At 35.6% G+C, this 13,719-nt stretch overlaps 1 protein-coding gene and 1 long non-coding RNA gene across 3 annotated transcripts in view; both read right to left on the reverse strand.

Annotated features, from left to right (window-relative positions):
• The window catches only part of LOC126864181 (furin-like protease 2), a 412,400-nt gene that overhangs the window by 236,062 nt on the left and 162,619 nt on the right, over window positions 1-13,719 (reverse strand). The window lies entirely within an intron of this gene.
• The window catches only part of LOC126864185 (uncharacterized), a 90,702-nt gene continuing 79,682 nt past the window's right edge, over window positions 2,700-13,719 (reverse strand). Inside the window, exons 3-4 of the long non-coding RNA XR_007689088.1 lie at window positions 5,259-5,838; window positions 2,700-5,169 (exon numbers count right to left, since the gene is read on the reverse strand). This is a non-coding gene — a long non-coding RNA (uncharacterized LOC126864185). The remainder of the gene's footprint in view (window positions 5,170-5,258; window positions 5,839-13,719) is intronic.

Consider the following 13,719-nt stretch of genomic DNA (forward strand, 5'->3'; position numbering starts at 1 on the left):
ATGCGTTCGGAAGGAAAATGTGTGATTTGTAAGGCATACAACGTGCGATAAAACGGAAAAAGAAGAAGACACGAGCAATCACCGGGTCGTTTCCGCTTCACGGTTCCGTAATATGTAGCGACGTATCGGAGTTCCAATTAAACGGCGCCAACCATCCAAAGCATTGCGTTTCCGTAACCGTGGCAAATAGCGTGAACTACCGGCTGTCGATCGTTTCCTTGCGTCTTGTCGACAAGACGTGAGAAATTGTCGCGAGAGGTAATTCGGAGTTCGGCAACACCTCCCTCGTGCACATAGGCGAAAGGAACTTCGCGCTGATTGATAAAGCAACGCTGCAAGATGACGTTCGATTGCGTTGTGGTTCCCCTTTTGATACATTCTCGATCACCCAGTTCCTTCCAAATCGATCCTATGAATTTTGTATGTTAGAGATAGTAATTACTTAAAAAAGACTCGTGAAAATGAAAATGAAAGAGAGAGATCGTGAAAATGAAAATCTTGAATATTATCAGATAGTGCAGTTATTGTCATGTATACTTAAGAATTGTTTCAACAAATTTGATCAAAGCTACTATTTTAGATTCAAGATACGCAAAAACGTCTTTCTGAAATAACTTGATAATTAATTCCACGGTACCTCTATGCAAATTAATAGAATATTTTATCGTAAACGAGAATATAATATTCAATCATAAATAAGCGCAAATAAAAAAGAAAATACAGCAGAATCACACATGTATAATAACGAACTTTTTCTCGATACGATGGGGAAAATTAACGAAGAAGAATAGCCGTTGGTGGTTCGTTTGTCAGACAGTGTTGGTGTAACAGTGCCAGATGGCATGAAATCTGCGAATCGGCCAGACCGCAAAACACCCCTATATACCGAGTGGCACGTTGATAAATGTGATTTTCGAATATGATTTAACGCCGAAAGGAAAGTAGTGGTTAAAAGAGCAGGAAGAGAACATTGGGAACTCCATTAACTTTCGATATATGGCGAAGCAACCCAGTTTCCGTTTTTTGGATTAATAACGTTCTTCCGCTCGGAAGTCAACGATCTGCTGATAGCGATATATGAGAGAAGTGACGTATGGTATGCATATGACCACTTGTAGGCAGTATAATGGATGTAGCAACTCGTTGCTAGAAGTTGCAAAAAGATTATTCTCAATTTTTTATCCCTTTTAAGTTTTCAATTTTTTATCCTTTTTAGTTTTGTCGGTCTTTACGACCTTTCAGTATTTGTCGATAAAAACTGAACGTTAGTTGCCTACAAATGTTTTATCAGTGGTTCGAATCCATCAATGGATTCGTACTGGTATAAATCCATCAGAGACATATATCACCAACGTGCAATAACTTTGCAACCTTGAATCAAGGAAAAATCTCTATCGATGTGACCAACTATAATCCTTTGGTTTCCTGCCGATTGCAGCTTAGCTATCCCTTTTAGACACATTGAAACACGACAATATTCATACATATAATCACTATTCGAGTTTTTTATAGAAGAAGAAAACTATTACGACAATACTCTAATAACTAATACAATAGTAATAATATAATTATATATAAAATATAAGATATATATAATATATAATGATATAATAAATGACTACTAAAACAATCATACAAAATTCTTGTTCTCAAAATATTTGTTGCCACACAAAATTGAAATATTTATGGAATTTGCAATTGTTCTCGCTTTTCCATAGTATTTTGCAATAATTATTATAAACATACCTTCAATATACAAAATATACAACATACAAAAGTAATGTAGGCGAACGTTGATCTTTATTCAGATACACGCATAGTTGTACACACATATTTATCTTCACTATATCAATTTAATTAATCATTTATGCATAAAGCAGAATATTCCGAAACATATCTATAGAAGATATCTATAGCGTCGATTCTAAAAAAATGTATATACAAAAACGTCGATTAAGACTTATTTTCTAAATTATAATAATTTGTGTATTAAAATACTAACCTTATTTCTTCGTAACTCTATTCAAAATACACATACACACCCCTTTTGTTCATGCTCGTAAGCTAATTACCTCATTACTTTCGCTCTCGTGAATGAGATCAAGTAGAACCAATAACACGAACTACACGTCGTACCACTTTCCTTTTCGCATTTTCCCTTTTCTTGTTTCTCAGTCTCGTCAACTGCAGTTGATATCTTTCGAAGCCGGTTTTTATCTACTAGCAGCAGTCTTCCTCGATTTCACGCCTGCCCATCTAATTAGCCTTGTATCTCATTAATAAAATTTCCCGATTTACCCTAGGTAATAGTTTATATTTCATCTACCTGGGTGCACGTTTTAAGCGACTATCTGTCAAAAATTGATCATAGAAAACTTTTATGTCCATATTGTATGCGTTGTGTAAAGCATTCTAGAAGGAGATATTATTGATGACAATCGTATTTCTATACAAGCAGATTTCGCAGATGAAGAATGCACTCGTTAATTACATTAATTCGGGAAATTCAAATATTTCATACGCTATCAAAAAATATGAACAATGGTTCAACTTCTTCAGCGAATACCATTCTCTAATTTCTGTTTCAGTAATTCAATTATGCCAATAGCAGTAACTATATAATGTAGCATACAAAAGGAGTACAAAGTTTCGTGGAACATTTTGTTGGAAAGTATATAGCAATTTTTAATTCATTATAAGGCGTAACACTCGAAATTTCAATGGAAAATTTGCATATAGCTAAGTACTTTGCGTTTCAGACCTTATTGTTTAAAAATATAAAATGCATATCTTGCCGCATCAACTAAAACAATTATTTGCTTAATGCGTTTACCGTAACATATTTATTATATTCAATGAAACAGAACCGTAATAATTAATTGCGATGTTATCATATTTAATTATATTTGTTTATGGTAAAATTCGTTGATATATTATTTAATGTTATAATGTTATTTGTTTGTTTATTTTATTGGTCATTGCATTCGATGGAATACAGCAAATATCTACATTTATAATATTATTCGTATTATTTGTATAAATCTCATACCTCTAATTCAGTTCAAGTAATTTAATAATCGTCTTCATGTAAAACTGCATGGACTGAAATTGTTTAGGTTCAAGTAAAGTAATTTCGATCAAATACCTAATAACAGAAAAAAGAATTTGAGAAACCAATACAACAAACAAGAAATTATAAGTAACATATGTTACATTGTCTATATAGTGACTATTATTCCTTTCAAGTTAAGGAATAGTTTAAAGAACCACAACTTTATTTGAAAATTGAAAAGACGTTTTGTACCAAATAAAATAACAGGTTCATATTGATTTGAGATAATTTATTAATTCACCGGTTAAAAGCAATATCGCATCGATTATTGCAGCTAAAGGTATAATATTAATAATAATAAAGGTATTTTATAAGGTTATATTATATAAGGTATTATTAATATTAATAAAGGTATAACGTAAGTTAAAATTATGTGCTCCTCCAAGAGTGACCGGAAACAATATATTTCTACTATAAATATACCTACCGATTTACAACCACGTGATTCAACTTTATTCAAATTATTCCGTACGGCATAATTTCAAAAAAAAAAGAAAAAAAGAGAAAAAGAAGAAAGGAAGAAGAAAAAAGACGGAAGAAAAAATTTTCTTCTGTATTTTTGCCTATCCTCCAGATAACGAAGTTAAGTCGACGAGAACCGAGGGTAACTGTGATTCCTATCTAGCGAGGCTCTTATGCCTACGGTTTGGCTGGCGCGTTCCTTCGTTGAATAATCCGGATCACAATGGCAAACTTTCTTTCTTCTTCCTTCCGTGGAAGCTTGCATCGGAATAGCGGCTCTCCGAACTTGCGTTTTGGCAAAGCCTGTTGGACCATTGGACCTTAGAGTAGCTCGTTCGCGGGGCACGATGGACCGATTCTGGCCAGGATCCACGCGATTCTCGAACCAGGAAGAAGCTTCTTCCTTGTTATGTCGGTTCTCGTGCCACGTTCGAGAGGATCGAACCAACCAACGAAAGCGTTCGTAAGAGTTTTAAAACGAGCGACTCCAAGTTGCATCTGGATCAGTTGCTCGAAGATATTGTACGTGTATACCATGTGTTCCGTTATTTGAAGTATAGTTCTTTCAAAATTGACCAATATAATCATAATAATCGTGTCTCGTTATAATAAATCGAAAGTTCAAACATATAAGATTTATACGCCAATTAGGTTAAAAAAATGTCGAAATCCAAACTTAAGTTACTTAACAATGTACGGTGTCCAGATTGTTCGCTGATCGAAAATGAAATTTACAGTCTCTTCGTCCACCGAATCCTCGCTGATAAATTGTCCGTACGTTTCCAATTTTTCCGACGTTCGTTGTCGATGGAATTCGCTGAATTACCATTGCTTTAATTAAAACTCTCTCTTCTTTTTACCTTCTGCTCTTCTTCTTGTTTCTCTAATTCGTCATCTCGTTTTTATACTTCCGTCCCTTCTTTTTTACCATGATCGATTGATTTCTTCGTTCTGTATCTATGAGTGGCTCGAGTGTTGTTCGTGATGGTCGAATAATGAGTTGTCATCTTTCGTTTCCGCATAATTGACGTGGATTCGCGATAAAATTTCCGGGCTGAGTCGCGACACGTGCTCGGCAGGATCGATTCCACGCTCCACCAGCTCAGGCAATTAGAGGCGTATAATAAATCCGCGAGTTCGGCTCGGGTCACCATTATTCCTCGACAAATCAACCGCTGATCATTTTTGGTAGCATGCTAATTGGATATCGACTTGTTTCTCGTTTCGTGACGAATTTATACACAAGCGTGCCCGTAATTTTGATTGAAAATAAATAAAATTTCTCTACAAGTGTCGTAGTATCTTCGTCAGCCTGTTTTAAGCACAAATTCAATTATCGAAATTGGAATTGATAAAAACGATTATGACAATAGGAGATAGTAATGGTAACAAGATCGTAGTTAATTAGTCTCAAAGTCATACCACCGCATTAAATTTCACCAAATGACATAAATTTCATTGGATTGTTCGCTCATTATGCCGCCGATGTCTCTCCCGGGACGAACATTTGCCATTTACAATTCACGACACAAAGCGTAAATGATCGATTTCATCAATTTTCACTGAGTATCTTTATCGCCGTGGAAAAGTACATTCTGAAAGAGCGCATGAATAAAACATAATTGCTGCGCTATTTTAATGTGCGCGAATGCACGCTTAATTTCCAAGCCGACAATCCGATTACCTCGATCGCGTATCTCACAATTTTAAACACATTTCATCTTTCAACGTTCGCCAATTGTTCCGACTCGCTTTTAATTCAAAATATAAAAAGCACCTGAAATGAAATTATTATGGAGTTTTTGTGCGTAACGCTGTCGATGATAATTAAGTACTTTTATGCTATTGAATATATTGTATCTCAAGTTATGTATTATAACAAATTTGTTTTCATTTCTTTCATAAAGTATGCACAGTTATCGTTTCTATAAAAGACCAATTTAGAAAACAATGGCATGTTGTTTTATCCATTTGTCGTTTGCAAATGGATTAAGTAATTTTTTACCCTATTGCTTCGAGGTTGTCATCCTCAAAAAAAAAAAAAAAAGAAAAAGAAAATTATTGTACCAATTTGACATTCTAACGTAATGTTCTTAAAAAATTATAACGATTCTAGATATCCAAACTCGTGTTCCCTAAAATCGCGATTTTTCACTTATTGTTACTAAGTTTGATCAGAAACTTTCCACTGGTTGTACGAGTAATACATTTGTGTTCAGAGTTAAAGGCAGTGCACGTTCGCTTCCTCCATGGTTTAGACTCACCTGAAACAGAAAGATAACGCCGGAATTAATTATGCAGTCTAGCGCACAGACACGAGGTCGGTTTGGTTGTTATCGTCAGATTACCAAATTATTCGCTATCAATTAGAGAGCAGCGCAGATCTATAGTAGCCGCGATCAAATATGAATCCATCAAGAGGCCCACGATTTAACCTTCGTTCTTCGTCGTTTTATGCCGGGCCATGCAAATAATTTAGCATTAAAATTGAACGGCCGGATTAGTGCCGCGCGAAGCATTAACGAGGAACGTGTTATCGAATTTTAATACCCACTGATATTTCCACGATTCTTGAACAGGATAATGTAACGAGCTCTATATTCGGAAAAACCAATGAACTGGTTAATTTGTTATTAATCGTTTGATCACTGACCATAATCTCAGATACCATTTAATAATAAAACGTGCGAGATATATATATACAGGGTGATTGGTAACTGGTGGTGATTCTACGCGAAAAAAGAAGTCGAAAATATAGAATAAAAATTTTTCGTTCGAGGCTTTGTTTTCGAAAAAATCGACTTTGAATTTTCGCTCGGTACGCGTGCACTTTATCACGTGTCGTTATAACGAATCTCACTGTAGATCGTTGTCTCGATGGAAAAATTTATAAAAAAAAAATTTTCGACTTCTTTTTTCGCGTAGAATCACCCCCTTTCCGCTTGTACCACCAGTTACCAACCACCCTGTATATATGTCGGAGATGAAAGGACATCGGGACTTCCCTTTTGGAGTGTTGGGAAAAATCCCAATACCCTGGTCTACACTTTTACTATACCTACACTTAAGTAATAAAAATAAGAAATAGTTTTAATGTTCCAATCCGGCTTTATGACGATGGGCTTGGGTTCTAAGTGACATAGCGGGTCACTGAACGTAGTCACGGTCACGGGAGGGACGCGTAACTGATGGAGGTATGGAATGATTATATGGCTCTCCTTAAAAACAAAGATTGACTCAAGAGGTGGAGAGAGGAATATATAAGGGCAGTTCCACTTGGATTTTTTTTTGGAGTTCATGCAGATAAGTTTTACTTGTACGTGGAGTTATACGTGAATCACATCGCATTCGTCGTCCCGTGGACCGTGGATCCGTTATCGAACCTGAATTCGTTGTCATCAACATCTCGACCATTCGATCGCCGCTATTACTTATAGCCTCTTACAGTGCCCCCATTTGTACCCATAAATATGAGCTATATCCGCGATGATAAATTTGAGTGAAGATTCATCGAACGCCCAAAATTCCAACCTTAATCCGACATCAGAAGTGGGATCAGCACCGGTTATAACAGTCCAAGAGCATATGAGTATCATGCGCGAGTTAATTCAGACGCTAGTGCAAAGGCCGAATACGGAATTTACAAATGTAGCGTTACCACGTTTTAACCCCGAAGTCGCGGGCGCCGATCCAACCGCGTGGTGCGCAGCTACCGATCTGATTATACGAGACCACCCGTTACGAGACAGTGCGTTATTTTCTGCTCTAAATCTTGCCCTAGAGGGTCCTGCTGCGCATTGGCTTTCACAAATAGTGCGCGGTGGAAAGTTTACCTGGCCAACGTTTAAGGAACGATTCCTTTCACGTTTTGGTGGAAAAGCGACAGCAGCCTCGGCGTTAATAAGGATATCCAGAGAACAACCGTCAGAGACCGAATCCCCAGGAGCTTATGGTAGTCGCGTCCGTTCCATGCTGCAGATGAAGTTGGAAGATCTAACGACGCCCGAATTAATCAATGCCTTCGCCCTTTATATGTTGAGCTCCCGAGATCAACGTTTTCGACGACTAACACTCGCGAATAATATCAAGACGGAGGACCAATTTCGTGATGAAATGAAACTTCTTCCTGACGACGATCAACCAACACCTTCGCCAGGAAATCCACCAACGGGCCCCGAAGCTAAAAGAAGAAGGTCATTGGACCACCGGGGTAAGTGTTACCGCTGTGGTAACTTCGGGCATAAAGCATCTGAGTGCCGCAAGAGGATAAGATTGGAACCGGAGAAGCACACACGAAAACCAGGGGATAACCGAGGGGCCACATCATCGACAGTGTCCTGCTACAAGTGCAACGAGGAGGGGCATATCGCCCCTAACTGCCCGTTGTTGCGGAAAGAAGGCCGTTCAATGGGTTCAAATGTACCATTGAGTGATAATGCTATGAAGCTCGTCGAGTCGTGTGTTAGATTCACATACTCTCGGGGCGACAATGTAATAAAACTCTGTGCGGTCATGCGATCCAGAAAAGCGAGATTCACTTGGGTGCGAAATCGAGAATGGTCCATCATGCCATTGCGATCAGATTAATGCAGGGTGCAACTGGCATTTTGAATACTAATCATGATGTCACTAATTTGTTTCTCTTATTCCTTTTGTTACCAAATCTCTGAACAAAATTCACTGTTAATTTATTTAGACATTTAGCTAAATTGTAAACAACGTTAATTGTATCGAGTCTAAAACTCAATATTTTAGTTACACCCGAGGACGTGTGATTATCAGGATGTTTTGGAATGTTGGGGAAAACCTCAATATCCTGGTCCAGACTTTTACTATAGCTACACTTAAGTAATAAAAATAAGAAATAGTTTTAATGTTTCAATCCGGCTTTATGACGATGGGCTTGAATGTGATTATCATTCGTGTAGAATTCGTTGTCATCAACATCTCGACCATCCGATCGCCGCTATTACTTATAGCCTCTTGTAGTGCCCTCATTTGTACCCATAAATATGAGCTATATCCACGATGGTAAATTTGAGTGAAGGTTCATTGAACGCCCAAAATTCCAACCTTAATCCGACATATATATATATATATATATATATATATATATATATATATATATATATATATAATCCAATGTTATAAATCACTCATTCAGGGTACCCAATTTCCATATTTATAGTTCATAATTATTCGATGTGATAGGATCTTCCATACTCATTATTGACTCAGGTCAGTTGATCAAGTCCTGTAACGTATGTATGGACAGACAGCATATTATAGTATATATATATAGTTTGCATACAATATTCATAGATACTGTCACTATGCAATCTGTCTGCATATATGTTGCATATCCATATGTTCCAGAACTTGAACAACAGGCCACAGATTGTCTGCAGAAATCTTCCACGTAGCAGCTACCCGTGGACAGTGTCTTTATGTCTATATTTACGGAGATGAGAAGATGGCTAAGTAAAGGACTGCGGATCTGATTGGTGTTTGTTGTTATACTTTAATATTTTATTATCGTAACAGTAGGGAAAAGTGAAGTAAAACCGGGATCCTAAGAATAAAATGGCATAATTGTGAAATTAATGTTACTTAAACAAAAATTGCAAGTGTAGTTTATTAAAGCAATATTTTCATTAAAACGACAAGACCTACATTAAATTTTTACAGAAAAGAAAGAAAATCCAGAAAATAGTTTTATATATAGATTACTCAATATTATTCCTACTATCTGTAACATAGGAATTCATTCAATTTTTAAAATTCCCATTCAGTACAAAATTCATGGACACACCCAAAACAAGCTATACACTGGAACTAATCTTTCATTTCATCTAGATGCAGCATAAGATTTTCGATAATAAATACAAATATTTTCGTTCCTATTATTAGAAAAAATCGGGTGTCCGATTTTATCCCGTCAAGCTTTGCCCCAATATGCAATTTTATAAATATTATAGATTATTGATGCTACCATGGCAAATTTGAAAAGAACCCATTTACATATTCATACCTTAATGCGTGACAAATAGCATAATTCATATCAAAAATTCATATACTTAAACAATATCAATAATAATAAATTTCATAATTCTTTGAAAGTTGTATCACAGCACCAGAAACACGGAAACCGTATCAAAATCATGCGTATCGCGATCGTATTTTGTTTATGCACTAACCAGAAAACGATAACTGATGGCTGCATTGAAAATTGGAGAACTTTTAAAGTAATAACAGATCTCCCTTTTGGTCAGGTCTCCTATGGAAACACAATGACTGTTTTACAGCAATTAGTAGCTCCCAGACTTCATATTAAGGTAAAAAATTCAAGTTAATTAAAAAATGTTTACTTTTTCATTTCGTAAAAATAGCTATTAAAAGAAAGGATACGTGTCATTTAATTTAACCTTAAAAATCACTGCCTCTATTCACCCCTTAAAATTCACATAATTATGTTTCGCACATGGAATACTGTTAATAGAAAGTAATTACCAGTTTATAAACAAAATAGGTGATTCGCGGTGGACGAGAAACAACTGAACGTAAATTAATTTAACCACGAACGAAACGAGAAGAGAAATAAAGTAAAACTGATATTAATTTTGGAATTGAACGTCACCTGAATCACGCATAATAGAACGAGGAAACAGAAAATGCGGAAAATAAAAGAGTATTTTGTTAAAAGGTTCGTTCCAACGGATTTCGCGTACGAAGTTGTTGATCATTTTTTTATGCCGACAGCTAATGAGAATAAACGATCAAGAAGTTATGATGAAGACAGCAAATTACACCAATTACGATTCTTCTTAATTGAATAAGTGTTAGGCGTTAGAGTAATATTAGAATGGAATATGAAAAGCTTTTTTATTAGAACTTTCTTCAAAACATTTAATTATTGAATATTGAATAATATAAATCAGATTAATCAATTCGGCGAAAAAAAGTAAAATAGAAAACAATGTCCGATAGAAGCACGTCAAAAATTTTAACGGATCATTGTGTTAGTTAATTACTTTCGATTATAAAGTGCTTTAAGGTAGATTTTATAGAGAAATAATAATGCTTTGGAATGAAAGACTATTTTAATATTTTTTGATACTGTTACGCCACGAAGCTTACCACAGGCTGTATTTTTAACCGTCGCTCGCGGTCCTACAGTGTCGCAGGCAGATCGTTTTATCTGTCCGACGGAACATATCGTATCGATGAGCGCATAGTTGTCGCCAAGCAGCGAGATCTAGAAACGTCGATTTTTGTCCGTTACGTTTTCCACACAAGAAAACGGCATACGTGATCATAGGCGCGAACGGTGGCGTGACCCAAGCATAGTGGGGGTCGTCTTCCAAAGAAGACAAAGAAATGATCGAAAGGCAATCAGTCCCTTCTGACGAGTCAAACGTGGTACATCGAGAGGTCTGACGATTAAAATTAAAAACGCATAGTCTAACGGATTCATTAAGAGATATCGTAAAGTCGAGTCAACTTTCTGTAACATATTTACGGTATTCATTGTTAATAATTGTGGCGTGTTTATCATATTATTGTCAAATATATTATTTTATATTAACCTGTTAATACAGTGTTAAATTCATTGAACCACCTCTGTTATCTTAATCGAAACAGGGGAACGACTATTTCGCGGCGTCGATTAACAGAATCGTAGCGAGAATTTACGCTTCTCGCTGACGCGTTTTCCTAGCGACCGCGTCTCTCCGCGAACGGTCGTAACAGATACAATATTCTACATTTATCTACGTTTCATAACAAGTTAATAGAATAGAAAAGAAATTATTTGGAAAATTCCGTTCAATAAAATTCTATTCCTAGGACTCGCAAATTACCTTACAATTTTTATACCTCATCCAAAAGACCAAAATTCACGATATAGTCGAAAATGTTAAACGAAAATTTGTGATGAGTATTTCTAAGTATTCGTCAAGTGACAACTACCTGTATACCAATCCTAGTAGATTTACCGTATCTTATGTAATTTCCCATTCGCCGTAATCACCATAGCCTCGATCCCCTTCAAAAGCGCATCGTTTCTCATCTATCAACATGTATTTAATCAATCACGTAAAGATCTCACACAGACGGAATTAATAAAGAGGCACAGACATACAGGTAATACACAGGTACTTTATGCACGAGGGAGTTTTGAAATTAGAGGTACCTATTGATCCCAGACACGCTATCTCTCGCTGATAATTTCGATACTGCAGCCATCTGGGCATAGAGCCGAGTCTCTGTGTGTGTTTGCAATTCATGACAAGTTCGAGGAATTACTGTTTCTCCATTCGCATTCAACGTCAAACGATTATTATGCATGACTTTTCTGAGTTAACAGGAAAGAACCGCGAGATACGTGTTGCACGATATCGAATCCTACCCAGAACGCAGAGAAAACCAGACCTATGATTCATTTGCTGTAACAATGACGTAACACAACATTTATTTTAACTGTGTTTATACAGTACTTCTTTTAATTTTCTGTGAAGAATTATTTAAATCTATACAGTATGAATGAATTTTTATTTTCTGAAAACTGTTTAATCTTAATATTAGAATATATATCATTGGTGCGTAATTTTACGAGAATTAACCTGTGTGTATACGTATTCCTACCGTGTCCGGTCAAAATGACCGGTGATTAAAAAAGTTTTTATGATTTAACATAGATAATGGTCAATTTATAACTGAATGTATATAAAATGATGAACTTTCAGGAAATTTCGTCCAAATTTACTTCTGTTTAGTTTCAATTACAGACTTAAATAAAATTACACGTTTATTTATATAGAGATATTTCTTGATCGAGACATGGATTATGGTTTATGACAAGGTTACGGGCGTACCAGATGTTATTATTTGTTATTACTGTTTTTGTTTGTCATCTGACCTTGAGATAAGCTTTTTCTTTGTACTGACCACCCGCTGTAGGTAAGGCAGAATACAATTTTTTCTTAGAAAAGAAAAAAGCAAATTAAAAATAAATACCGAAAAATATATCGTATGCATGTTTTAGTAAAAGTCAGAAATTACGAAGCGATATGATAACGTTTAAATATGATTACATTTGTGTAGAAGTTTGAAAACGGTCAATTAGACCAGCACTGGTAGGTTTAGTGTTAAACGATTTATTTCGATGATTAACTGCTGGTATTTTTCATGAAACAACGTATACATTACATATCGCATTTTGAGTTATATCGGTGTCGCAGCAAATGAACAATATGTTCATCCGCATAATCACAGTTTCATATATTTATTTATGGTTGTTTTCATGCAATGTATATTCGTAACTTTCTGGCAAGCTTCAGTAACTAGTTGAAAAATAACATAAAAATTACGTAAAATATACTGTCAGAGAAAGAAAGGTAGACAAAAAAGATTATGTACTGCCAAGAAAATATAAATTACACAAAATTAATGATTCTTGACGCTCTCTCAAAAAGATTCAAATTTATTACACGACCAAATAGAGAACAATATGAGATTGCTTTTAAATATTATAAATATTCATTGCTTGCAATAGTTTAAAAAAAAGCAGATATTCTTTCAATTTGTAAAGCAATTCGCTGTTCACGTCCAATTTAATTTTGTAAAAAGTATCTTTTAATGCGTAAGGAGCATAGTGTAACGTGGAATAATCGTCGATTCGAAGCTTTTGGTTGCCTGTCACGCGCAATAATCGTAATTCGTAAAATTTCCGTGTGAGGGAAATGCCAATAGTTGGCTGAACGGCCAGCGAATGACAATTTATTCGATGTCATTAAATACCGCGGATATTTGCCAGGAACGATTATTCGACCGATGTTTATATCAGAAAAATGTTCAATGTTTGTAACAATAGAAAATTATTGTTTCCACAAAATACACTGGGCAAATCGTCTGACCTACTCTGTTGCGTTGTATCATGAACGACGAGTTATTGTTGCTAAAATCGTTGACGCTCTATTGGCGTTTCGATCTAGCGATCTTTATTTTTAAAAACGAAATTTTATATTTTGCTTAGAGAAAAAATGATCTTCTAAAGCATTTTCACATATTTTACTAAGCGTTTAAGATATATACAATTTATTCAACAGCTTTTTTCACTTCAGCAAGGCGAATTTTGTAAATATGGC

This window comes from Bombus huntii, chromosome 3 (assembly GCF_024542735.1).
Source record: "Bombus huntii isolate Logan2020A chromosome 3, iyBomHunt1.1, whole genome shotgun sequence".
Taxonomy (NCBI): domain Eukaryota; kingdom Metazoa; phylum Arthropoda; class Insecta; order Hymenoptera; family Apidae; genus Bombus; species Bombus huntii.